Genomic DNA, 25,505 nt, shown 5'->3' on the forward strand with positions numbered 1-25,505 from the left:
TTCTATTCCATCATAATTTTGGTTTTCAGTGTGTAAGAAGTTGTGCAGGTCATCCCATGCATACTCTGCACAACGGAAAGTAACAAATCACGAGGGTGGACCTAGGTTCCTTAGCATGCAACATACATCAGCGTGATGTCGGAACCAGTACTCTTTTGTACCACCCATGTTTGCCAACAGATACTTGACTGCAAAACAACATTGTTGTCTTTTGTTTTTGGTGGGTGGGTAGCGGACTTCTTTAAAAAATGAGAGCCTGTTTTTAATGTGTGTGCCACTCCATAAGTTAGGTGTATTAGTTCACTTTCAAACAGGAGGTGTAAAATGTATTCTCCCTTTTGTCTGTATCTGGTGTCTTCAAAATACATTCGTAAAGAGCGATATTCTGATGCACTAATTTGTGTGAACCATCCGTCATATCTTCCTCCTTTTCTGTAGGAAAGAGTAGAGGAAAAGAACGTGCTTGTACATTTGTTTCCCATATGTTCATTGGGAAGCCTTTGGCCTGACACATTTGATATGTTACTAATGCATCTTTTATGGTGCCTTTGGAATGTAGTGGGTGAATTGTATACAGGTCTACAATGTTGTCTGCTGTAACAGGATCAACACATTCATATTGGCTAGTTGGGCTGAATCTTGAATTATCTGTGTGGTTTCTTTAACGTTTTCCTCTATGTTTACATCTTTGTTGCATTCATTGTTTTCTTAAATATTGTCTAACTTTGGGCTTGTCTTACTTTGTTCAAGTCAACTAGTTGTTGGCAATTTTTGTTGTCTTTTGTTGGTACATCATTAACAAGTACAGTTTAAGATTGATCTAATGGTTGTTGTATTCCTAGAGTTTCTACATTTGCTTTAAGATTGAGGGGTCGATTCATGGAGCAAACGTGCGCCGAAAATCCAGCGCAAGCAGGCGCAAGGTAGCGCAAGCGTGAGAAACGCAGCGCAGGCGCACGCGCACGCGTGCGATTCATGGAAGACGCTGCGCGTGTTTCCCGCTGTCCGTGCGCCCAATCCTGCCATGGCACACGCAGGCACACACGGCGTGGGCTAAGCACACAGCAAAAGCGCACATAGTGCGGCGCACACAACCAAAGTGGGCGGAACAGTGGGCGTAACACGCGGAATGGGGAATGACGCGTGAAAAAGAAGGCGTAACTGGGGAAGTACTGCAGGGAACTACACGGAACGCCCACATGCACGCAAACAACCCGTATTCATGGATTCGAATACGGGAAATCCGAGCACGGCAAAAGACGCACACAGGCGTCAATGCGTCCGCCACACTAAGGAAGGCGGAAGCGTCCCTGCGCACAGTATAAAAGTGCGCGCAAACAACAAACACGTATATACAGCTATGATGAATGCCCCATTTGTCGCAGCACTGATCGTGGGACACCGCAGGAGGAGGAGAATAGCCAGGGCACGAATTTTCGCACCACGGACAAGCCTTTTTGGGATGCCTGACGACCAGGTCTACGGCAGGTATAGGTTTCCACCCCATATCATCCTAGACCTGGTCAGGGAGTGGGAAGATGACCTTACATCCCCCACCCTTTGCTCCCAAGCATTGAGCCCCTTGGAGAAGGTACTCAATGTCATGCATTTTTTGGCCACTGTGTCATTTCAGCGGACTACTGCCATAGTGGGGGGGGTCTCACAGGCCACGCAGTCACGCTGCCTACACCAGGTACTGGCAATCATGACAGCGCGCCGCTCAGTCCGCAGACACATATACATCCCCTGAACACCCGCAGAAAGGCAGGCCGTTGTCCTGGATTTTTTCAGGGTGGCACACTTCCCCAAAGTGCTCGGTGCCATAGATTGCACCCATGTGGCCCTATGTCCACCTAGGGCCACTGAGCACATCTACCGAAACCGCAAGCACTGGCATTCCATCAATGTACAGGTGGTATGCGATGCAAAGGGAATCATCACCTCTGTCTATGCAAACTACCCTGGCTCCACCCATGACAGTTTCATATACAGAATATCCGCCCTGAGCCGGGCCCTGGAAGCTGGGCAGCATGGCGACACCTGGCTCCTAGGTGAGTACAAATGCCCTTGCACATGCATGCATGCATGTCACACACACACACACAAATACACAAACCCCAATAATCACAACCATTTACACCTCCCCACGGGACAGTGCCTACCCTCTGAGCAACCACATAATGACGCCAATCCGGAACCCCACCACACCACCCCAGGTAAGATACAACGCCGCCCATATTGCAACCAGGGCCATAGTGGAGCGCACATTCGGAGTGCTCAAGTCACGTTTCCGCTCCCTAGACCGCTCTGGCGGGCAGCTACTCTATGCACCCCCAGTAGTGTGCAGGATCATTGTGGCAGCATGTGTCCTGCACAATGTTGCAACACGGCAGGGCCTACCGGTGGACATGGTGGTGCCCCCACATCCCCAACCACAGGCACAGGCGCTGCCCATGGGAGGGGACAGGGCACGTGGCGATGAAGCCCGGACCCAGCTTGTGGCCACATTTTTCACCTAAACTCCCACCCCTGCGGAGTGCACACAGGCCTGGCACATACCAGGTGACAATCGATGATGACAAAGAGACAGTCAACTGTCACAACCCTACCACCCTGAGATAGTTGCCATGGAAGTGCCACATTGTCTGCATCCCTAGCTACTTAAACACAAGCTATCCTGTGTGACCAAAAGGCACACATATGACATGACATGATATGGCCTATACACAAGTATTTCAAGGTGCGATGAGGCAGGGAGGGGGGAACAAGGGAAGACAGACAACGATACTACTAGGCCAGGTGTCATTTAGATTGTGCAAGTGCAGGGGGAAGGGAAAAGTGCAAGGGGACGGGGAAGGGGGGAGTGCAGTACAGGGTAAGTAGACTAAAAAACAAATACATAGGCCAGCTGGTGGCAACTGCAAAGGTAAGTGCAGACAAGTGCTGGGAAGGGGGGGCTGTAGGGATAGAGAGACAGTCCCGCAGTGCAGGGGTTGCCAGGGAGGCAGTGCAAGTGGAGAGTGGCTGGGCCAGGGACCGAGGTCGGTGAGAGTGGCCCAGTTGCAGATCCAGTGCAGTTCTAGTGAAGAATTTTGCAAGGGAGAGGCCGAAAGAAAGCAGAAGCAAAGAGGAAGATCTTGAGGTGCTTCCCGAACCTTCCCCCCAAGTTCCAGTGAGGCAGGAAGGCTGTTCCAGAGGGAGGCCCCTGCCGCGGAGAGAGATCTACCCCCAGCTAGTTGCTTTGAGAAGCGGATGACCCTGACATGCAAGGTGTGAATCACACACACCTGCAAAACAGGCCATGGCCATCACTGTTATGTCACTCAAACCCTCCCAAACCACAACATGACATGGCAAGCAATACCCATACACCAACACAGTAACAATAAGGTACACATTGCCATGTCCAAAATGTACAATGGCATCAGACAATGATGCCTGACATGGAATCAGATGGAATGACTGAACAACAACCTCCCACCCAAAATAAGTAATTTCCAAATGCATTACAAGAGTTGTAGACGTAACATAACAATGAATGCCTGACTACATGCACATTGTGCATTGCAAAATCAACACTGCAGCTTCTGTGTGCTGTGTCCAACTCCTGCAACACACTGCTCAGCGCACAGCACAGTGAAAAGCCATTGTGTGTGATGCACACCCTGAGCATCACATCTAAGCGACAGAACACATCAAAAAGCAAATTAGGCATGTACAGGATCCATAATTGGTCACAGAACATGTGCTGCAGGGACACAGTGGTCACCAGTAGGCAAACAGTGTACACGTGGATATGCAAGGGTGGTTGTACATGTAGTGCATCAGAGTGCAAGTGTGTGGGTCAGTAAGGAGATGCACTCAACATATGCATGTGCAATCAAGTGACCATCAGTGTCCTCTACACATCACATGTGAACATTCACCATGTGTACACCCCAGCATGTCAAACCACAACTATCCCCTCGCACCTGAAAGGTAAACACAACACATGAACAGGCATTGATCAGCAGAACACAACATGTACATAGGATACCATCATTACAATGTCAGGGTTGCCTTCACACTGCAGGGCAAGGCAACTATCAACAACAACCCCCACCCTCCCTCATAAATGACCATGGCCCACTGAACAACTGCACCTGGGTCATGGAGCCTTCAACTCTCAATTCCACCTGGCCACAGGATCACCTTTCCCCTTCGTCACCATCTCCCACCTTGTGTGTAAAAAGGTGCCTGCACCCTCAGAGTCCACACTCATTTGCAAAATCACAAAATCCAATACAGAAAAACGAACCAGAACACCCTCCAGTAGATGACTTGATGTATCAGTACCTCACAAAGGCCAAGTACTACCACAATAATGTAACAGCCAAAGTAGCACAGTAAAACAATGTCATAACAGGATGTGAACCATGTGTGGTACATAACATAGAATGATGCACCATGAATGGATGTGTACGGTCACAGGTCCCGTGTACAGGCGCGGGAGTGTCACGAAACAACCACCCCCACCGTGTCCCGGGTGCCTGCAAGGTCAAACTCACACAGGCCTCTGAGACCCTGGTGGGGAAGGAGGGTCAAGGATATGCAGTCCGGACAGGTGTTGGCACACTGGATAACTGGAATGAGTGGCAGGAGAGGGGAGGAGGAATGACACATGAAAGTAGTGAATGCACGAAAATGTACTACCTGCATGAACACATACACAATCCAAACAAACGTGGACATCATTGTCATGGCCTTCTGTAGTCCAGGCTTAGGAGTGGCACGAACCAACCACCCCCTCTAGGGTTTTGGCGCCTGCAAGTTTGGGGCTTACACAGGCATCCACAACCCCAGCGGGGAAAGAGGGTTATGGAACGTTGCTTGGATAGGTACGAGAAGCAGGAACACCGGGTAGAGGGTACAGGGTTTAAAATTGGATAGGATTCCGGGTGATTAGGGGAAAAAAAAAACATACCAAATTGAATTACACATTCATCCATGCATTAGTGCACCCCCCAGCAAGCCTATGCAGAGCAGTTTGAAAGAAAAACAACAAGACACTTAGCTCTGGTTTTCAATGCTGGCCTCCTGCCTGCGCACTCTCAGGTCCGGTTACAGGAGCACTGCAATGCTGCAAAGAGAGCCACAGTCAATAACCTGTACGTGCCCATTACACAAAAACACACCACCAAACATGCCCCATAGCAACAAACTACTCTACAAACAGACAATCTGGTGTAGATGCTTCGTACCCATATATAACATTACCCCTGTGATGGGTCATACACAGTCAATGCAGTATGTCAGCCGCCGGTGGGTGTGTGGCAAATGGAACACAAATGCGTCAGAATTCACACAACATGCAATGTTCGCTGGGTAAGCAGACAGACCCATATAGCAAGGCATGACTTCAGAGCAAGTTGCGTTCCACCATGACCGAAACAAAGTTGGCAGTACATTTATAAAAATGTACATGGAAATAAAATGCACTGCACCCGAGTATGTCCCTTGCTGTATGTCCCAGTGAGCTGCCCCTTTCCATGTCTCGGAAGGCTACATGGTTTATACAAGTGCCTCAATGGACCTTGGTGCACCGGAGGGTATGTGCCACTGCCCCTGCAGTTGTCCCAGACAACCTTACAATCAACAGCCATCAGTCCACCAACACATCTGAGCTGCATTGTGTGCTTCAACACCAATATTCGTCCAAGCTCACCCTCAGTGCTGTGACTAAGCCTGCATGTGCAACTCGCCTGGTGCAAGCTTTGCTGTGTTGTGGCCCCCCTGTGCTGCTCACCTTGCCTGGAGTTCCTTGGAACACGTCAGCAGTTCTAGGATGTAGGTCTGCAATCCCTGTGCCTCTGCTTGTGCACACATGTGCATGTGGGCACCAACAAACGTGTCCAGAATTCTGACGTCCAATGGGCCATGTCTGCTGGCAAATGTGCTCTGGAGGCTCATCCCCCTTCAGAAAGGGCATGAAACACATGATTAATGCTTTAAAGTCATCTGTGTGTGTCTCTTTAGGCATCTCATTACTTGACCATGACAGAGAGTTACATCAGAAATCACACCATCAGTCTGTCTTTCACATCCAAAGTGTGGAACACAATATCTGCGGCATGAATTGCAACAAGCATGTATACAGTAAAGATAAGAAACATACTACACAATGCATAGCAATGAATGTACACATTAATCATGAAACACCCCATCTAGCAAAAGCTGAACAGTGGACAATAACACCGAAATCATCCCCACTAGAGGTGTCAACACAAGTCACACAGCACCAGACATGCCACAGATATGACAGTCCAAAGCCCTTGTGTAATAGGTTGTCACACCGAACCATCCTTGCGAGCCCATGGATAAGGGAAGCAGGAGTGGCATATGTGAGTCAAGGACCCCAAGCAGCAAACACATACACAAGACAAGCCTGAAGGGCCCAGCTGGAACAGACAGTGGATGCCTTCAAAAGCCACAAAGCACCGCACCATCACATGAAAGCACAATAGACAAGCAATTTTAAACTATATTAACTAATTACACTAACTATGGAAAACCTACATAACCTAATTAAACTAACTATCAAACAGAAACTTAACTAACTAAACTAAAAGAAAAATCAAAAATGGCCACATACGACCCAGGGGGGAGGCACCCAGGAGGGTGGAGGTACAGGGTGCTGCTCAACATCCACATGCGATGATGCTGAGCCAAAAACAAACCTCCATGGGCTCAACGCCTGCACAGCCCGACCTATGTGGGAGATAGATGGTCGCCCGAGTCTGGCTCATCCTGGAAAGAAGGACGTGGCACAGTAGCCTGGCCACGCCTAGCCGCAGCTTGCCCCTCGTCGGCAGCAAGTCTGCCGGACGGGTGAGCCTGGTTCTGTGTGGCGATGTGACGTAGGTCTGCATGCAGAACCTCACGTGATACACATGCTTCCTCTTGCAAGGTAGCACGTGTAACATGGAGTTCCTCCTGCAAGGCATGGCTGGACAACCGCTGCACCTCCCGGCAAGCCTGTAGCTCAGCCGAGATGGTACGCTCAAGCTGTGCAAACCTCTCCTCTGCCTGCTGCCTCTGGGATATCATAAGGACACCCAGAGTGGATTTGTGGGAAGCATACTCCTCCCTCAGGGTATCCATGTGCGCCTCTGCGTGAGCAGCAATTGCTTGACGCAGAGACAACATTTCAGCATGACGTGCCCTGTCTGAGGCCGCCATGCCCAGCCTGAGTGAGCGGGCCGTGGACTGTGCCGCCTGCTGCTGGAGAAGCACCTGCCTAGCAGGGGGGAGCACAGATCGGGCCACACGCTCCATGCTCTCAGCGATGTTCTCCATTGCTGCCTCCTACCGTTCTGAATTGGCAGTCATGTCTTGCTCCCACTCAGTATACTGCGGTTGCGCGCGGCGACCGCGTTGCCGGGCTTGACCCCTGCGGGACCCAAGGACCGGGGGTCCTCGCTGTGTCGGCACCGCCCGCGGCTGCACGACTACATGCCCCCGTCGACCTGATGTCCCAGGCACATCAGTGACTGGTGTGGAGGGTGACGCTGCGTCCCGATCCACCACGGGTGGAAGAACCAAGACTGTCTGATCCCTCAGTGCAGGTGTCGCAGACAGAGGAGTGTCCACATCAGAATCACGCACCCCTGACACATGGACTTGATGCTCATCCAACTCAACATGGACGTCAGAGTCGTCATCAAGGCTGGACTCATAGGCAGCCAGAGACAAGATGGACTGTAGCACTTGGGGGTTTTCGTGGCCTACCACCCCACGACCCCCACTTGTGCCGGGTTGATGTAGTGGTAACAACCCTGTGTCTGGCATGACAACACCATCCTCCGCCTCCATTGCGTCATCACCTGAAAAATAGAGAGAAAAAAGGTCACTACACATGTCAGAAGCACACAACACACAAACAACAACGACAGCAAACGCATCAGGCAGACATGTGACACACAACATATAACCTGGCATGCATGCTGGGTCAACTTTGAATTGTGTCTGTGATCAGACCTGTTGAAAGGTGGCAGTTTCCATGGAAGTGGGTCTATGCAGTGCAGAAAATGTGTACGCCACTCACTACCTACATGTACAAGGACTCCATGGTGTGCGCCAGGAAATGTGAAGGCAGTGCAAGGTCAAATTCAGGCATCACGTGCATTGTGCATTCAATGTGTACCATATCTAGAAGCCAAGCACCCCTCCACCCCAGTACCAAAGCAGGGATGCCTAGCATGGTATCAAAAGGCTGACCATACACCTGTGTATTGACAGGCAGTGTTGACTGGCATCAACAGCTTAATGTGATTCAAGTGACAACACTGCAAATGATGATGGGACAGTAAGCAGGACACATGATGAAAACTCCGGAGGCCGCCCACGTGTGAAGAAGACACAACAACAGTTGGACAGAGTCATTGGCCATTGAACAGGCTGAGGCATGTGAGCCACACAGATTGTCAGACCCTAAACATGTGTGCAACGCAGTACTGAGCCACAGTTGACATGGGAAGGCTGATGAGATGCCATGCAATGTATGTAACCAAGGACTTGTATTACAGTGATCATCCAGTCAAGGACACATAGGGGCATGCGTGCAATGCACATGGAGCATGAATGGGCAATCATGTCCCTGCGGGACATCTGACCTATGCACAGTACAAGTGAGATACCCTGCATCAAGTACTAAGGCTGTACCACACGGCATATTTCTGGCAGATTCTACGCTGGAAGTTAGCATCTACACAGGACGCATGAACAAGAAAGTACACATTGGCAAGATTGAAGCAGACCAGTGCAAAGGTGGAACTGGGGTGCAGAGTGGCGGAGGAGGGGCAAGGGAGCATGCCTACATGGAGTCCCCGCATGCAGGCAGAGGAGACATGCATCACGGAAGCATTGCATTACTTACACATCAGAACCATGTACAAGTCACATGTAGTGGCAATCATGCACAACACATCCCACAAGTGAAACACACACGTCCTCAACAAACACGCATCAACACTCACTGGACTGGGCATCAAAGTCCAGCATCTCTCCCACTCCTTCGACCAATTCAGGTGGTATGAACTCCGCAACGAGTGCCTCATGCGGAGTGATTTCTTCCTCCTCTGGTGCAGGCCCACCGCCAGTCACCAGAGTCAAGTTGTAATTAGAGGCACCCTTAGCCTTAGTGCTGCGTTTGATGTCATTCCAACGCTTTTTGCACTCTTGCGCCATGCGCACCGCATGGCCGAATAAACTAACATGTTCCGCAACATGCTTGCAGTGGGTGTCACGTTGGGCAGCCATAGTCTGACTATTGGCACCCACTAGCATGTCACGGCTGTGGCCCCGCACGTAGTCCACGAGGAAGTCCAGTTCCTGCTTGCAGAAAGGCTTCTTCCTCGACGTGCAGGAGGTCGTGGCTGTGTGTAGGGTCCCAGCCTGTGCTGCAGGTGCAACCTTCCTCCTCTTGGACTGTGGCGCAGACCCTGACTGGCTAATGCCGCCCTGACCAGTATGGCCAGTGGGTTCGGTGGATTGAGCCAAGGGAGTGGCAGGTGGAGGGACGACCAAAGGCCTGACTTGTGTCAGTGGCAGCTGGGTGCCCTCTAATGGACCCTGTGCAGCAACATCAGCTGTGGCAGGGCCATTGACCGCACCGGTCCTGGTTGGCAGACTCACAACCGGGGTGTTGTTGGGTGCATCTGTCCCTGCACTTGCCAACATCCGGCTGTTCGGGGCAGCAGATGACATAACTGCCCCAGGGACACGTGTCTTGGTCTGAGCAGCCCGGCCTGCCCCTATGGTTTCCCTCCTGGCCTGTTGGAGATCTACCAAGGGCTCCTCAAGTGCCAACGCAGCCTGCGCTGGCAGACCCTGAGCCTGGGTGGCGGTGTCCACAGCTACACCTGCAGCTACCACTACCCTTGGGCCCGTGGCAGTCGATGGAACGGACTGCCGGGTCACACGGGTGCCAGTGCCAGATGCAGAAGCTGCATCCCCCAGAACCACAGGGGGTGGTGGCATGACTGCACCGACACATGGCACAACATTGTGCTCAAGTGGCACACCCCTGCCTCTTCCCCCTCTGTGGCTGCCCTGGACACCCTGGAGTCCCCCTACTCCCTGGTCACCACTGCCACATCCCCGACCATGCCCGCCACGAGAAGTATGCCCAGCTGAGGCGCCCCTCACCTTTGGTGGCCTCCCAACCATGGCACAGATGTAGTAGTGCCGGCACAGGTGGAGTGGTGCCAATGGGAGGTGTACACCACAGTTGACCTGGGCAATTGCGGTAAAGGGGGTGAGAAGCAATATGTTAACAGCCCCCCTGCACCTGCAAGGCTGTATGTGACCCCGGTGATGTAGTGACGGGTGACACAACGCTCAGGCACCCCAAAACTGCAGTAAAAGCGTGCACGCAACCCTGCAGCCTATGTGCGTGGATTCAACCTCCCGCAGTAAGCGGTGGCACCCAGTAACACGAATAACGCGTACGCGTGGGACACGCAGGCTACTATGACATCGAAAAAGGGTGCGATACACAGGGGCACCCGCAGTGGAAAAAAGAGCATGTGAGACTCACCGTCTGACTAGCGCGATGCAGAAAAACACGCGTAGCCAATACCCCCGCCAAAAGAAGTGATATTATGTCCTTGATAGCTGTGAAGTTGTGATGGTGCGCAAATCAACAGGAAGCAGCAACACACGTCGGTCTCCACGAAAGTCACGTACAGCGAACTGCTGGCCCCGCTCACCTTTAACCCATGCTGAGGGAAACGCCCTCGCGCATCACGTCACTTACGTGCATGGGCCCTTTCCTCGGATTACACGTGGACGTGCAGTTTTTCACGTGCGCTGAAACGCCCATGCACGGCCGCGCACGTCACGTCACAGGGGCGCTTGCGCTTGAGGGGCCTTCTGTCCAATGAAATTGCGTATGCGTGCAGACGTGCTTACGCGCTAAGGGCCTTTCCTCGAATTACACGCTGACGTGCAGAATTTTCACCTGCCAAATCACTCCGTATCAAGCTGGCCACGAGTAAGCACACGGAAGAACACGCTCCTGCCCAGAAGGCCGAAATACTGCCCCCCAGAGCCCCAAGCACGCTCCCACCTGCCATCTGCTGCTGCCTGACTGCCTGCTGCCCACGTGCCCTGCCATTTGCTGCCTGCACATCAGCCAGGGGTGCTGTTGCTGTGACCACCCCTGCTGGAACCGAAGACTCCCGACTGGGATTCCATCGCTCCACAGCCCAGCCCCAGGACCCAGTTGCCCACCCACTCCTGCCTCTGGGGTTGTCATGTCGGGCACTGCAACATCTGGCACCACTGACAACCCCCGGCCAGAGAGGCAGAGGGGCACCAGCTTCAGTGCCAGGGAAGTTGGTGTCCTGGTGGAGCAAGTCCTGGGGCAGTATGATGCCCTCTTCGGAAGTTCCCGCGCCGACAAGGAAGGACAGACTCGGATCTGGACGGACATCGTGACTGCCATCAACGCGGAGGGGGTGGCAGTCCGCGACTTCCAACATGTCAAGAAGCGCTGGGAGGACTTCAGGTCCAGGACCCTGAAGAAGGCGCCTCTTGAAGGCAGCGGATGCTAAGGGGCGCCGGGGCCACTTGTCGGAAGAACAGATTAGGGTCCTGGAACGCATATCCCCAGCGCTCCACGTCCAGGTCCTTGAGAGGCAGACCCGTCTGTAGTCGAGCGGTAAGTGTACATGCATCCTGATTGTAAGCTGTGCGTGTGGTGATGTTTCAGTAGTATGCAGGTTGCACATCTGTTTGTATGGGGTCGAGTATGGGTGGGGGTGTACAGGGCCGTGAGGCTAACACATGCGAGGGCTGTAATGTGTGAGACATGGATGGTGCTTGTGTATGTAGGCTTGCATGCCAAATGCAGTTGTGTGGGCACACATGTTTGGATGAATGTCTATGTAAGTAGACATGTTCGTGATGTCACGCATGTATGTTGTTATCGGCTGCATGTATCAGCACTGTGTACATGTGTGTGTATTTGACAAGGGTGCAACAGTGATGCAACATGGATGCATGTGACAGTGGGATGTGGAAGCCTGGTTGGCAGATGTGACATGGATGCCCATCTGAACACTGCGACACTTGGCAGAGGTGTACACATGCATGCAAGTGTGATGGCGTGTTTACATGTGTAGTGCACTCCCTGTGTTGCATGTGATGTCTGGCTCACCATTGCCTGCTCATGCTGTTGTATGTGTATGGATGGTGCTGGCAGTTGCGATATGGCTGTGGTATGGCTCATGTGTGCAAGTTGAAATGACATGTGTGTTGGGGATTGTGATGGCATGTCTGAGGTTTGCCAAAGCCACTCATGTACAACTGTCATGTGTGTATGTGTCCAATGAAAAGTGCCCTGATGCCTGTGTTTTATTTCTCCCTGTATGCAGTGTCAACTGATGAAGAGGGCGGAGAAGGAGCTGTGGAGCACAGCGGCGGGGATCCCACCGCCAGCCGGAGACGCAAGGCCCGGCTCCCCTCCCAGGTTGTGATCTCGTCGGGGAGTGAGGAGTCCGGTGCCGCGTCCCAGGCCGCAGCTGCCGGGGTGAGGTCCAAGAGGTGGAGGTTGGAGTTGGACTCCTCGGCAGCAGAAGGGGCAGCTGGGACCCCACAGGGCCCAATGGGGGAAGATGGCACGGAGTCATCCAGGTTGGTGGGGGGTTTGGTGGAGGAGGAGGCCGTGCCAGCAACAGAGACGGGGTCTGGAGGTGGGGATTCCACTGGTGCTAGTGGTGCAGTGCAGGACCAGGGACAGGAGGCAGCACAGGCCACCGCGGAGGTGCCTGTGTGCAATCCTGTCCCTGATCCTGTCCCTGCATCATCTTGCACCAGCAGGGATGCCTACGTCCAGACCCGTTTTCAGGCAGGGGATGAGTGCACGACAACTGGCCTTCCTCTGCCTGCGGACGTGGCTATCCGGGTCCGGGTTGAGCCTGTCCTGACTGTTGTGGCGTTGCGTCAATGGGCCATGCGAGGTGACCTGCAGTCTTTTCATGAGGAGACTGCACGTCATCTCAAATGGCTCGTTGACCGCGTCGGCCTACTTGGACAGGTCACCCAGGCCGGATTCCTCCGTTTGATGGGGCTTGCTACGACCCCCTCCTCAACTGAACTGAACCAGTCGTTCTCCGTGCCATCTTCCCACCCATCAGTCACCTGGGTGCCCTGTGGAGCTGCCACTGACGGTGTGGCCAGGCTAGTGGAGGAGGCATCCCTGCCACAGTCGGGAGTCGGACGTCCAGCAGGGGTGGCCACATCAACGACTGCACCCCAGCCAGCGGAGGATGTGCAGGCAGCAGGAGGCAGTGCACGGGCAGAGGCACAGCAGCAGCAGCAACGTGGTGGGAGCCATGATGGCTCGGAGCCTTTGACATCGGAGGGGCAGGCATCGGCCGGAGGGCAGGAGGACCCAGGACGGGAAGTGTCTTCCGTGTGGCAGCGGTTGGGCCACGCCATAGATGCGGAGCGGCAGCGGGCAGAAGAGGCACGGGTCACGATGGTCAGGGCGGAGAACTCCATGCGGAGGGCCCTGAGGCGGGCCGAGTGCCTCGAGGCAATCCGCAGGGGGTTGGAGGTGGACCCTCGGGGCCATGGAGAAGGACCGCGTCCGGGACATTGAGCAGGAGTTCTATGATGCCCTGGCCCGGGACATCAAAAAGTGAGCCGTCGGACTAGCCCGTTGCCCTTGTAAATAGTTCTGTAGTTAGTGTTAGGTTTCCTTTGGTTTTGCATTTTTTTTGGACCTTTTGGACAATGGGCCACATTTTTGTATATAGTTTTTTTTTATTAGGTTGTGTTATTAGATAGGTTTCATTTCTTCTGTTGGGATCATGGACCCTGGCTTGTTTATCTGTATATAGTTGACTGTTGGATTTTCTTTATTTTTTACAATTTACCCATGGAGCAATGGCTTTCAATTTTAATTTTCCATTGGATTTACTTTTGTGGACTGTGACTTTGGACACTTTTCCTTTGGATTATGATTTTTGGTTTTGCATTATTTCACGGACATGCTGCTTTTTATTTTTTTAAATTCCCATTTCTGTTTGTTTATTTTTGATTCAATTTATGTTTCTTTTAATACATATTTTTTGTTCAAACTTCAATGCGTAGTATCATCTCATTGGTTTCATGCATATCATGATATGGGTTTTGATATTCACTGACACCCATTGGGTGTATGTGAGGGACATGTGTTCATTTCCAAACTTGCAATTGGGGTTCTATCATGTTATTGCCATTTCTAAGTGGGTGGATGCAATACTCGGGTGGGTGTTTGGCATTTGGAGGCTGACCATAGGGGCCAGGGATCTAGATTGTGATGACATGTTGGCTGGGGGAAATGAGTGGGGGCATGCTGGCAGGTGCCCCACAGTGCTGGGGGGTGGGGGTGCAGAGGGACATGAGTTGGGGGCCTGGTGGAGGGTGCCCCACAGTGCTGGGGGGTGGCGGTGCAGGGGGACATGAGTTGGACATGAGTGGGGGCTGCTGGCAGGTGCCCCACAGTGCTGGGGGGTGGGGGTGCAGGGGAACATGAGTTTGGGCCTGGTGGAGGGTGCCCCACAGTTCTGGGGGGTGGGGGTGCAGGGGGACATGAGTTGGATATGAGTGGGGGCCTGCTGGCAGGTGCCCCACAGTGCTGGGGGGTGGGGGTGCAGGGGGACATGAGTTGGACATGAGTGGGGGCCTGCTGGCAGGTGCCCCACAGTGCTGGGGGGTGGGGGTGCAGGTGGACATGAGTAGGACATGAGTGGGGGCCTGCTGGCAGGTGCCCCACAGTGCTGGGGGGTGGGGGTGCAGGGGAACATGAGTTGGGGCCTGGTGGAGGGTGCCCCACAGTGCTGGGGGGTGGGGGTGCAGGGGGACATGAGTTGGGGCCTGGTGGAGGGTGCCCCACAGTGCTGGGGGGTGCTGGGGGGTGCGGGTGCAGGGGGACATGAGTTGGGGCCTGGTGGAGGGTGCCCCACAGTGCTGGGGGTGCGGGTGCGGGTGCAGGGGACATGTGTGGGGGCCTGGTGGAGGGTGCCCCACAGTGCTGGGGGGTGGGGGTGCAGGGGGACATGAGTTGGGGCCTGGTGGAGGGTGCCCCACAGTGCTGGGGGTGCGGGTGCAGGGGGACATGTGTGGGGGCCTGGTGGAGGGTGCCCCACAGTGCTGGGGGGTGGGGGTGCAGGGGGACATGAGTTGGGGCCTGGTGGAGGGTGCCCCACAGTGCTGGGGGGGTGTGGGTGCAGGGGGACATGTGTGGGGGCCTGGTGGAGGGTGTCCCACAGTGCTGGGGGCTGGGGGTGCAGGGGAACATGAGTTGCGGGCCTGGTGGAGGGTGCCCCACAGTGCTGGGGGGTGGGGGCGCAGGGGGACATGAGTTGGGGGCCTAGTGGAGGGTGCCCCACAGTGCTGGGGGGTGGGGGTGCTGGGGGACATGAGTGGGGGTGCAGGCTAGTCCCCCGTGGTGTGGGCTGCCTGCAGGGGCCGTGGAGGTTGTGGAGCGAACACCTGGGAGGACCCACACGGCCAATTCACGTGTAGTACTCCACGGAACCCCTGAAATACACTTACCCTGCTGATATCGTGTGTGAAACTTCCCGCACACCCCAAGATACACGTACCCAGGACATTCGCGTGTGGAACTTCCAGCGCACCCCTGAAATACATGTACCCTGCTGAATTCACGTGTGTTAGTTTCCGCGCACCCCGAAATACACGTACCCAGGACATTCCTGTGTGGAACTTCCAGCGCACCCCAGTAATACAGGTACCCTGCTGAATTCACGTGTGTAAGTTTCCGCGCACCCCGAAATACACGTACCCAGGACATTCGCGTGTGGAACTTCCAGCGCACCCCTGATATACATGTACCCTGATGGAATCGCGTGTGAAAATTCCTGCGCACCCCTGAAATACACGTACCGCTCTCGCACAGGGCCAATCGCTTGTGAAACTTCCCACGCACCCCAGTAATACAGGTACCCTGCTGAATTCACGTAAGTTTCCGCGCACCCCGAAATACACGTACCCAGGACATTCACGTGTGGAACTTCCAGCGCACCCCTGATATACACGTACCCTGATGGAATCGCGTGTGAAACTTCCCGCGCACCCCTCAAATACACGTACCAGGCTCGCACAGGGCCAATCGCGTGTGAAACTTCCCGCGCACCCCAGTAATACAGGTACCCTGCTGAATTCACGTGTGTAAGTTTCCGCGCACCTCGAAATACACGTACCCAGGACATTCGCGTGTGGAACTTCCAGCGCACCCCTGATATACACGTACCCTGATGGAATTGCGTGTGAAACTTCCCGCGCACCCCTGAAATACACATACCACGCTCGCACAGGGCCAATCGCGTGTGAAACTTCCCGCGCACCCCAGTAATACAGGTACCCGGCTGAATTCACGTGTGTACGTTTCCGCGCACCCCGAAATACACGTACCCAGGACATTTGCATGTGGAACTTCTAGCGCACCCCTGATATACACGTACCCTGCTGAATTCACATGTGAAACTTCACGCGCACCCCTGATGTACACGTACCCTGATGGAATCGCGTGTGGAACTTCCCGTGCACCTCTGAAATACACGTACCCAGCTGGAATAACGTGAGGAACTTCCCACGCACCCCAGTGATACACGTACCCCGCTTGCCGTGCTGGTACAGGGTTAGCGCAGTCCTTTGCACTGGATTGGGGATTTTGATGGCTTTTCCCTGTGCAAGGGGCGTTCTTGGGGGCGTAACTGGCGCTGCTGCAGGGTCGCTGCGCCACTGTGCGCCATGGCTGCTTTTGGTGGCTGGAATCCATGAATACGCTGTGCGCGGAAATGTATTTTGGCGCACGCGGCTGGCGCAGGGATTCGCACGCACACACTGTGCACCAGCCGCATGCGCCACTTGTGCGCTGAATTCTATGAATTACCCCCATAATGTCAAATATACTACTTTGCTACGGATGCCCTTTAGTAACTCAGATTGAGGTAATTTTGCGGTTTTTGGCTGAAGGCGCATTATAGCTTGAAATGGTTGTACTATTTGAATTATAATGCTCTCATACATATTAAGTTTTTGGCAAGCCTTTGGAAGTGGGAATATTATTTGTTATTAGTGATAGCATGTGACAGAATGTGGTTATTGTCAAGCTTTGTGTTGCAGTTCATACAAGGTATTGAGGGGTCAGTTACTTAGTATTTATTTTCTGCTGTTATGTATAAAGCTAATTGGAACCATTGCAATTCTTCAATTTCCTCTATTTTGTGGGCCATATCTACTGTTTGTGTGTTCTTTTTATAAAAAGTTCTCTCACAACAGACACATACTTGGTCTGGTATTTCAGCAGATGTGTTTTGAAATGTAACTATTTCTTTTGTGTATGGGTTTTTTAGGAGGTTGGTGTGTGTGAGGTTTTCGGTAATGTTTTGTGAAGTTACTAAATTGTCTAAGTCAACGTCAATTCCTAAGTACTTTATTCGGATGTGCTCTATTTTTTGAAGGAGTTGTTTGGCTGTTCCACGTAGGAGAATGTTATTTAAATCGTGTAGTTCTAGATCAGGAGTTTTTGTAAATTATAGTCTATGCACAAGCAGATTGTGACTTTTCAGGTTTTGTGATAAAATTGTGAAGAACTCTACGTTGGAAGATTTTTTGTAATATTATTTTTTTGGATTGCTTTATATTGGTTATGTTAAGACTGGTAGATATTGTGTTAGGTTCATTAGTAGGTTTGCTTTTCTTTCTAGATATTTTTTTACTTTTAGTTTTTGCAAGAGGGGCTTCACGTTTATTTGTCGTGGCTGTTTTAGTTTTTTTGAGAGAGGTTACTAGCTCTTTTGTTTTAATGTTTTCTATAAGAAAAAACTTTATAGGTGGATTAGCATATGGTGTGCTTTTATTTGTATCTGGTCTGTTTTTTCTTTATTTTCTACAGAGTTGCTTTTTAGTAGGCATTGTGTTGTCTATTGGAAAACAAGACTGTTTGGGTTTGAAAGTTTTGGAATTAATATGAATGTGTGGGTGTGATGGTAGAGATTAATAGTGTGTTGTGTGATTATGTAGTGGGATGATAGTTGTATGTGGGAAGGCTATAAGAGTAAGCGTGTACAGGTGGGATGGGTTTGTGTTAGTGAGTAAGATAGTGGCGATGGGAATGAATACGTGGGGACATTGTGATGTTTTGAGGAAAACAGTGGGTGTTATACCAGTGGCGTTGAGATGGGATTAGAAAGAGTGTGCATTTTACAATATAATGAGTAACAGTGGAATAAATGTTGTTAATTTGAAAAGAATACACTAGGCAAACGTATAGTGACACTACATTGCTACAATAGTAAAGAGATGAATACTGTATTAATGTACTTACTTTGTAGGATATGAAGAGTCTTTTTCGGTAGCTGTTTTAGGGAATGTTCTTCTTTCCTGTAATTGTAAAATAAAGTTAGTATATATGGCAAAGGTCTAGTTCTTTTAGTAAGAAAGGTTGTTGTTTATGTAGGACTAATAAAGTTGTGTTATGGATGATGTACTAAAGTATGTTAAGTATGTTCTTAGAACAATTGGAGTATGAGTAGTGGTGTTTGGGGATTACAAAGAGCAGGACAGAAAGGCTCGTAAGAAAATGGTGCATGTGTAGGTTACTTTAGTGCTGCTCATTTGAATGAAAAAAGTGTTGTTTGAGGGGCAATGTCGTTGTAATGTGTTGCAGTGTTTTTTAAGAAAGGGCAAAGTGTGGCCTAGTGGTAATGCAATGGTGATTTGATGTTGTAGCACTGTTTGGTGTATTGTAGTAAAGGTTGGAAAAGAGGAGTACTTTATATGTAAGGTGAATTGTTGTATATAGATGTTGGATATAGTTATCAAACCGTGATATGTGTGAATCTCTGCCTGCTGTGCATCTAGTTGTATTCATGCCTCCTACTTATACTTGAATCTGCCTACTGTTGTTCCCAGGCCTCTGGCTCAAAGTCGAATCTGCTCACCAGTGCTCTTTTATCTCAATCTGCATACTGTTGTTTTTTAGGCCGCCTGCCTAAAGTCGAATCTGCCTACCAGTGTTTTTAGACCACACTGTCTAAATCTGAATCTGCATACTGTTGTTTTCTTGGCCCACCTGCCTAAAGTCAAATCTGCCTACCAGTGTTTTTAGGCCACACTGCCTAAATCTCAATCAGCATACTGTTGTTTTTTAGCCCACCTGCCTAAAGTCGAATCTGCCAACCAGCGTTTTTAGGCCACACTGTCTAAATCTGAATCTGCAACCTGTTATTTTCTTGGCCCCCCTGCCAAAAGTCGAATCTGCCTACCAGTGTTTCTAGGCCACACTGCCTAAATCTGAATCTGCCTACTGTTGTTTTTTAGGCCCCCCTGCATACAATGATGCCCATAGCCATCAGTAAGCTCCCCCCTATCCCACCACGCTGCTCACACTCCTTACCATACTCCCTGCTCTCTCACCACTCTCTACACTCCCCCATCCAAAAGGAACACCACCAAGCCCTGCCACCACTCCCATCCAACACACTGCCATGGATACATCACTACAAACACACCCTTCACAAGCACACACATCACCTCCATGCATCACAACAATCTGTAGATTGGAAAGACTTAGAGCTCATACTCTGACTGCAGAACACAACACTCAACCCATTCCCACAACACACAGAAACAATAGTCTAGACTCCCGCTCTACCCATAAACTCACCCCTTGCCTCGAATATGCATACACATGCAAACAGCCACCCACCAACATCCACCCACATCAGGTCCCACACTACCGTTACACAAGACACACCAGACTCCACCTCCACCCACACATCACAAAAAATGTACACACACCGCACATCACATGTGCTCTCATCAATGTACACTCCATCCCAGTGCATGCATCTGAGATCCACAACCTTATATCCGACAACAGCATTGATCTACTAGCCATCACAGAAACCTGGCTACATGAAGCCTCTGGCCCCTCTGTCGCACTTGCACTACCTCCAGATTTCACCATCCTCCGACAAGACAGAATAGCACGAGTGGGAGGTGGAGTAGCCCTCATGTACAAAGAGAGCCTCCACCTTCGACTTGTCTGTCACCCCTGGACCAGCAACTCTAATCTTCTATCCGCTAAACTCACCCTGTCCCCTAACAGCACCATCAATATTCACGTACTGTACCGCCCCCCAGGCCTCTCCGTAGACCCTCAGGAACACCTCATCCACATACTCAGTAATAGCATCAAAGGTTCTACCAAAACCCTCCTATTAGCAGATTTCAACGGGGGATTCAATGATGAGAAAGACAAATCTTCTAACACCCTCACTAAGGAACTTAATGACTTAGGATTCACCCAAAAAGTATTACATCCCACACACTCCAAAGGTTGCATCCTAGATTGGATCGCAGACCATAACTGCCTCTCTAGTAACACCTCCAACACTACCTTGACTTGGACCTATCACAACTGCATCAAATTCACCATACCCATCGCCGGAAGCTACAAAACTCTCACCCCTGCTACTGCAGCGCAAGGAACACGCTCCAAGAAACTCAATGAGGAGAACCTGCGACCTTACCTCCGCTAGCACCCCCCTTCGCCAACAACCCCAACACCCTAGCAGAAATTTACAAGGAGATCATCACTAAAGCTATCAATGAAATAGCACCACTCGAATGTAAAAAAGATAAGAAATCACTACACGCCAACTCCTGGTTCACTGAAGAACTTCAAGCATTGCGTTCATGCATAAGAGTAGCTCTAAAAAAACTGGCAAACCAATTCAAGTGACAGTGCCAAAAAATAGTTCAACCTAATCTCCCACCAATACAAAGCAGTCATCACCGCAGCCAAATCCAACGCTTTCAACACACGCATCTCCAATGCCAAATCGCAATCCAACAAAAGCTTCTCCATTTTCAATGAGCTCATTTCCCCACCCAATACACCTGATTAAATAGTCAAAGATGAGGCATGGTGTGCTAGTATTCAATCTGCCATATTACACAAAATTGACCTCCTCCAAAAGAAAATCAAGGACCACTGCAAAGCCCTACCACCGCAGACAAGTTCCAAACCTTCCAACGCAACTCCCGCCTCAACCAACTCCACCAAACCCGCATTCTCCTTCAGGGACATCACTGAACAAGAAGTTATTAACCTACTCAAAAATCTCAAACCTCAAATCATCAAGGACTGTGCAGACCATTTCGCTCCGCTCTTCACGGCATTCATCAATGCGTCCTTCAAATCAGGCATTATCCCGGCCAGCCGCAAAGAGGCATGGGTCCGCCCACCAGACATTCTGGTTTCCGGAAAGGACCCAGTACCGCAACAGCCCTGGTGGACCTAAAGAATCAGATCACCCAAATCATGGATAAAGGCAAGCCAGCCTTGCTGCTTCTCTTAGATCTCTCTGCCGCTTTCGATCTGGTTGACCATAAGACTCTCACATCACACCTTACTCTTTCAGCTAACTTCCCCAAAGAAGCAGCTCTCTGGGTTACTTCCTTCCTAGAAGGAAGAGCCATGAAAGTCTTCTCGGTCATAGCAGTCGCCACATCGACCACAATCCACTGCAGAGTCCAGCAGGGATCTTGCACAGCACCCACACTATACAACTTGTTCATGAAACCTCTCTTCGACAAGCTTGACTCACTTGGTATAGCGTATACGAATTACGCTGACGATACACAAGTACTTCTACCTCTCTCAGGATCATACTATGAAAACGCCAATGCCCTCCATACAATCTATTCCACCATCCAGGCCTGGATGGCAATAAATGGCCTATGCCTCAATGGACACAAGACAGAAATCATGATATTAGGCCAAAAGAACACCCTGTCCAAACTTGATAAATTATACGCAAACTTTATCATTGACAACTGTATTATCCCAGTATCTATAGCTGTCAAGACACTGGGAGTATACCTAGACTCCTCATTAACCATGACCAAACAGGTTAACTCGATCACATCCTCCTCTGCGCATACCACCAAATTAATTAACGCCATAAGACCATACCTATCCAAACCCAACTGCCTCTCAATAGCTAGAGCAACCATTGGAGCCAAACTAGACTATTGCAATGCCCTTCTGGCAGGCACATCGGCAAAAAACCTATACAGCTACAAGTCACACAGAATAATGCTCTCCGTGCCGCCCTAAGCATCCCTAGAAGGGAGCACATCTCGCAGGCCAGACAATCAGCTCACTGGCTCCCGGTCAAGAGCGTATCACTTTCAAAATCCTCACCCTCACACACAAATGCCTCACTCTCTCTGCGCCTTCATACCTATCTGAAACCATCTCCAAATCCTCCTCTACACGTCCCACCAGGACACAATACACTACCAACTCCACATCCCACGTATCAATAGAGCTAAAAAAAAGCTGTAATGCACTACCCACTGATATCAGAGCTGGAATCTCACTCCCTGCTTTTCGAAGGAAACTCAAGATCTCACTCCTCGCACAGTAAAATTTAACTATCTTTGAATCATTCCTGTAAATATGTAAATATGTACAAAGTCACGTTGCCTGTAACCTTATGTATGATAATGTATGTGTAACTAAGAAGCTATGTATGTAACAAGCGCCACACTGCCCTTGGGCTGATGCACGCTTTACAAATCTGAATAAATAAATTTGGGGGTATACACATATTTGTGAGCAGGTGGACACTAGTGGCAATGTAAGGGGTGTAATGATTGAGGTTTGAAAGTGTGACATGTTAATGGAATGGAACATTGAAAATGCTGAGCGTTTACAAATGTTTCTTTTTAGGAGTATTTGCATGAAAGTAAAATAAAATACATATGTGCATTTATAGGAGCACTGTGTGCAACCGGTTTGTGAAAGAAAAGCAGATGCAAAAGATGTGTAGCACTTGTTATGTGTAAATTTAATATGTTGGCAGTACGTACATACTTGCCAACATAATCCATTCAATTCTATAGGTGGTTATGATATGATATGATATGATATGGCATTTGTAACGCGTCTATACACAAGTGTTTCAAGGCGCGACGAGGTAGGGAGGGGGGAACAAGGGAAGACATACAACGATCCCACTAGGCCAGGTGTCATTCAGATTGCACAAGTGCATGGGTAGAGGGGAAGGGAAAAGTGCAAGGGGGAAAGGGAGAGGGGAAAGTTCAGTACAGGGTTAGTAAACACAAGATAAATAATAAGGACCAGCTGGTGACAAGTGCAAGGTAAGGGCAGACAAGTGCTGGGAAGGGGGGCTGTAGGGATACAGAGACAGTCTCGCAGTGCAGGGGTTGCCAGGGAGGCAGTGCAGGGGAGAGTGGCTGGGCCAAGGACCGAGATTGGTGAGTGGCCCAGTTGCAGATTCAGTGCAGTTTCAGTAATTTAGCAGGGGAGAGGGGGAGAGAAAGCAGAAGCAAAGAGGAAGGTTTTGAGGTGCTTCCGGAACCGGAGATGGTTCTCCTCGAGTTTCAGGGAGGCAGGAAGGCTGTTCCAGAGGGAGGTCCCTGCTGCAGAGAGAGATCTACCCCCAACTCGTTGCTTGGAGAAACGGCTGACCCTGAGGGAGTTGGAGGCGGATGAGCGAAGAGCTCGAGAAGGAAGATATTTAGGAAGAGAGAGTTGAAGGTATTTTGGCCCCAGGCCCCAGAAGGCCTTGTGGACAATGCAGATGGTTTTGAACTTATTCCTCGCAGCCACTGGGAGCCAGTGTAGCAAATTCAGTCCTGGAGAGATACGGTCTCTGGGCTTGAGGCCACGGACAAGTCTCGCAGTCCTGTTCTGGATGAGTTGCAGAGGGCGGAGAGTAGAGGCAGGCAGATTTAGATAGAGGCTGTTAAAGTAGTCCAGCTTCGAGAGAACCAGGGCTCTGGAGACAGTGAGCTTCTGGGGGAAGGAGAGGAAAGGAAGGATACCTCTGAGGAGGTGCAGCTGGTAGTGTGACTTCTTAGAGACGTAAGATATGTGAGGAGTGAAGGAGAGTGTGGAGTTGAAGATGACCCTGAGGTTTTTTGCCTTGCAGGTAGGAGCGGGAAGAGGGCCAAGAGAGGCCAGCCAGAGAGCTGCAAGGAAGGAAGGGGAGTGGGTGTGCCGATGGGTAGAATCTCAGTCTTACTGGCATTAAGGCAGAGGTCATTGGTGGCACACCATTCCTGGATAGCAGAAAGGCAGTCAGAGATGAGGGAAGGAGAAGAGGAGGCTGAGGGTAGCCTGAAAATGAGCTGGGTATCATCCGCATAGCACTGAAAGTTGGGGCAGAGAGTGGCGATGCAGTGGGCAAGGAGTGCCAGATACTGGTTGAACAGCCAGGGAGAGAGGTTAGATCCCTGGGGGACACCACAGGTAGAGAAAAAGATGTCGGAGAGGAAGGACCCAAGTTGGACCTGGGAGGGTCGATTGGAGAGGAAAGAGGTCAGCCACGCCAGGGCCTGACCAGTGATACCCAGGTTATCACAGAGATGGTTGAGCAGGATGGCATGGTTGACAGTATCAAAGGCAGAAGAGAGATTGAGCAAAATGAGAACACACAGAGTGTTAGAGTCAAGGTCAACGAGCAGGTCCTCACGGATGTTCAGGAGAGCAGTTCCCGTGCTTCTGGCAGCTCTGAAGCCAGACTGATGCTCATGAAGACTACCAACAGATTCAGCATGGAGATTAAGCTGGGAGATGGCCAGTTTCTCCAGGAGCTTGCCCAGGAAGGGAGTGATGGAGATTGGGCAATAGTTTGCTGGGCAGGAGGGGTCGGAAGAGGGTTTCTTAAGAAGAGGGTGCACAGGGGAGTACTTAAGGGGGATGGGAAGACTCCAGACGTGAAGGAGTGATTGCAGAAGTCAGCCAGGGCAGGAGCCAGGGAGTCGATGTGGTCCTTGATAGTTTTGGAGGAACAGGGGTGGACCTGTTTTGACAAGACTTTCATAGATTGGACTTGTCTGGAAACCTTGTCAGCAGAAAAAAGGGGAAAGGCAGAGAAGGAGGGAGGAGGGGTGGCTGCAGAAGGGCCAGAGGAAGAGCAGGGAATAGAGGGGGGGAGGTGATAGGAGGAGAGTGAGGACAGGATGTCCTGAGTTTGTGAAATGAAGTGAAAGGCCAGTGCCGTGCAGAGGGCCTGGGAGGGGACAGGAGAGGTGGAGACTGCAGCAGGGTTGGCCAGCTCCTTGCAGATTTTAAAGAGTTCGGCCGAATTGTTAGATGCCGCAGAGATGCGGGCTTGGATAAGGGCTCTCTTCTTGGTGAGAACGGAGAGCCGGTATTGCCTTTGGAGCAAGCGGCAGGCCAGTTTGTCAGAGGATGAACATGAAGCACGCCATTTCCTCTCTGCCACCCTGCACTTGCGTTTTAGGGTGACGAGATCCGAGTCATACCAGGAGTTACATTTGGCTTTGGGCTTCAGGCGGATTCTCATGACAGGGGCAAGGATATCAAGAGTATCATATATTATGTGGTGCTAATTATTTTGATTACCTTGTGGGACTTTTATATGTGTTTCCCATTATACAAGTTG

Source organism: Ambystoma mexicanum, chromosome 6q, assembly GCF_040938575.1.
Source record: "Ambystoma mexicanum isolate Mex_15411 chromosome 6q, UKY_AmexF1_1, whole genome shotgun sequence".
Lineage (NCBI taxonomy): Eukaryota > Metazoa > Chordata > Amphibia > Caudata > Ambystomatidae > Ambystoma > Ambystoma mexicanum.